The 3,529-nt window shown below is 43.2% G+C and overlaps 1 pseudogene; it reads left to right on the forward strand.

Annotated features, from left to right (window-relative positions):
* Nucleotides 1-1,281: 1,281 nt before the first annotated feature.
* On the forward strand, nt 1,282-2,174 carry LOC102856024 (annotated as a pseudogene).
* Nucleotides 2,175-3,529: the final 1,355 nt, after the last annotated feature.

Below are 3,529 nucleotides of genomic sequence, written 5' to 3' on the forward strand. Positions count from 1 at the left end.
TGAGCTCATGCCAAGAACTGAAACAGAATTAGGGTTCCACTATCAACATCATGTTTCCAGTAAGTGCTTCAGAATTTAAGCCCTAGATCAAGACTTAAAGGAAAGCTCTGAGGTAGACAGAGGCAACAATATTTATTTTTTTTTTTAGCAGCTTGCAGATTTGAGTTTGGCAACCTGTGCTTTATGATCTATGATGAAGATCTGTAAATGGATGTGGCAGGTGAGAAGAAATCAAAACAGTCCCTCCTTTAAAAAAAAAAGAATCTAGTAGGGCAATATTCTAAAAAGCCTAAGTTGGAAAAGGCTAAGCACTTTGACTGGTTGCTGATTCAAATTTAGTCACTCACTCACTTAACAGTTGTTGCTGTTAGGCACTAGGGAGTCTCTTCCAACTCAGTCCTGTGCTGATCTCAAAACTGCTGCTGTACTTGATCCAAATGCTGCAGCTACTGCCTCAAAGTATTTTATTGATAATTGCAAACTAGAAAATGCTACAAGGAAGCAATATTATGTAATATAGGGTCCACTATGAGTTGAACCAGATGTAGTCCTGGATAAGCTCCCCAGATTGTGCAAAAAACTTAGTATGAGCAGCCAAGAAATCAAATGATGTATTGCACAGGGAAACTCTGCTATCAAGGACCTTTCCAAAGTATTAAGAAGCAATGATGTCAGTTTAAAGACTAAGGTGCACATGATTTCCACCATGGTCTTTTCAATTACTTGCTATGCACCTGAAAGCTGTATGACAGAAGAAAGAATTAATGCCTTTGAGTTGTGGTGTTGGAGAAGAATACTAAATACCCCATGGACTTCCAAAAGAACAAACAGGAATTGGCTAGAGGGTGCCACCCGGATAGCCAGGGAATGAGGCCAGGAGCTAGCCGACCACCCAGGCCTCCTGTCTAGTATGCAGATGAGGGCGGCCAGTGGTGTGAAGCTGCATTCTCTACAGATGGGGATGTAGGTGGCAGTGCGAAGCTGAGAAGTGATCGGCTCTGCAATGGTACATCAGTGCTAAGAATAAGAGAAGACTCTGCTTAATAAAAAAAAAAAAAACATAAAAAAATAAAAAAAAAGAGAAGGCTCAGCTTTTTAAAAAATATTGTCAAATGCACATTGTTTATGTTTGGAGTGTTGATTTCTTATATCATCAGGAAAAATTATGCTGCTGAAGAATGGTAACATGAGAATGCCTAATCCTCACCATGTTAGAGAGCCCAGAGCAACACACAGCTTGTCTTGCAGGGGGAGTGTCACTCTGGGTTCACCTAGAAGGCCATGGCACTGCTGTTCAAGGACAGGTACAGCCTGGACCTGCTGCCCTTTGTGATACCTGCTGCCCTTTGTGATGCCCGCTGCCAAGGTGGACGAGGCTGAGTACAAGGACAGCCCTCCTTTTGGATTCCGGAAGTTCTATGACACAGCCCAGGCCCTCCTGGGGAGAGCTTGCTGAACACGACTTTCCCGAGCTCCTGAAAGCCAAGGCCTTTAGGCGCTATGTGGACATCAGAAGTGGTGGGATACCAAACAGGTCAGAGCTGGGTCATGCCCTCAACAAGTTTGAAGTAATGATAAGGTTAAAAAGTGCACCAGTTCAGAGATACTCAAGGCTTGTTGGAAATAAAACTACTACCAGGATGACTTATCCTGAGGGTGTACCACTATCTGATCTTGAATATTAGTACAATCAATTGTTGCTATTTTATTTAAGAGTGTTGACTTCAACTGGCTTCAAACTATGATAAAGAATGAAACCTTGCCATTTTTGGTGCAACTGTTCTTTTGGAAGTAAGTGGCAGGAAAAAAAAATCCCACTCTATCTAAAACAAGTTAGAATCTTCAATCCCACTATTATTAAAGTGATGTCTTTTGACATCCTTAAATACCCAGATCCACAGCCCAGGTTCCTGGGCCAAGATAAGAATGTGCCTATGATGGGTGCCATTGTTGTGGTCTTGGCCACGCACCTGCATTACAAGGCTAGTCTAGTGGGATTTGGCTGCGACCTCCCTCAGGCCAGAATGCCTTTGTAATACTTTGACAGTCAGTGTATGGCCTCCATGAACTTCCAGACCATGCACAGCGTGACTGTGCAGACCAGACCAGTACTCAGGCCCATCAAGGCAGGCATAGTGAAGGACATGAGTGACGGTATCCAGCACAAATTCTAAGCAAAGGACACCTTGCAGGCTCACCATGGGTCTGGCCACATGGCCTGCCCTGCCGGTGCATGTATCTTGCAGATACTGAAATGCGACTGGGGCCTTCTGACTGTTCATTTTAGAAGTGTTTGCCCCACTGTTTTATGTTTGGTTGGTTGGGTTTTTTTTGTTGTTTTTTTATTTGTTTCTAGTCATTGTTTTTGGATGTTTTTTAAAATTCATTTTCAGGAACAAAATGAGTTGCAGTGTCTTTTAAAAGAGAATTTTACATAATGATGTTTCATTGTATGTTAAGAGGCTAATTTGAAATTGTGAGAAGTCTGTCCTGTACTGCAAGCAGGATGCTGGGGTTGAGTGGTGGGAGGATAAGTCTTTCCTTTGATGGTGGCCCTGAGCACACACTTCTAGCGCTTAGTCATTCTGTTGGCAGAGCTGGGGCGTGAACCACTTCTAAGGCAGCGAAGTCACTACCGCCCTTTCTGGTCCTCATTCTGCATAGGTGCTACATGAGGCCGTGGCCAGTGGGAGCTTCCTCAGCCCCTGTCATCAGTCAGCTCCTGCCCTCAGCCCTGCAGGACCAGTCCAGGGCACCTGGGCTGAGAGTCCCTGCTGTCATGTGTATCCTGCACTGAGAAGCAGCCCCCAGCACAGGAACCACCATCTCACTAGTGATAACACCCCTGAACATAGAGTGTCCAGCCCTTCCCCAGCACTGAGAGTGTGATCTGGGGGACTTTCCCTTGTGTCCCTGAGGTATCAGAATTAGGGTAAAATCTCTACTTCCAGAGTCACAGGGAAGAAACCTTTTATAAGAATAACCACGTTTTCTGAAACACTGAAAGGCAATCTGTCTGTTGTTTAAAATCATCAATTTAGGGAGAGGGGAGAGAAAGAAAAAGTTTTTTGAATGTTTACCCAGCAGTGTGTTTCTGGCAGTGGGCTGACCCCTCCTAACAACATACTCAAGGGATGAGATTTCCCATCCTTCTCCCGCAGAGTAACTTGTGGATTCAAACTGTACAGTCAGGATTTCAGCATAGCTTCTTGTCACATACATTCCTTAATTTTGTGGGAGCAAGGAAACAAAAAACAAACAACAAACAACAAACTTTAAATACTATTTCAAAATCCATGGCACCAGAGATATCATTACTGACATTGGATGGATCCAGACTGAAAGCAGAGAAACATGTTTATTTGCATGATTTATTGACTATGCACAGAAATTCTGCTGAGAACATAACTAATCATGACTAACGTTGAAAAGAATGGAAATATCAGAACATTTAATTAAGCTCATGAGAAATATACACCTATATCAAGAAGCTGTTGTCCAAATGGAGCAAAGAAACACTGTGTGGTTT

Source organism: Elephantulus edwardii, unplaced genomic scaffold (assembly GCF_000299155.1).
Source record: "Elephantulus edwardii isolate Elephantulus edwardi_28Jun2011 unplaced genomic scaffold, EleEdw1.0 scaffold00050, whole genome shotgun sequence".
NCBI lineage: Eukaryota > Metazoa > Chordata > Mammalia > Macroscelidea > Macroscelididae > Elephantulus > Elephantulus edwardii.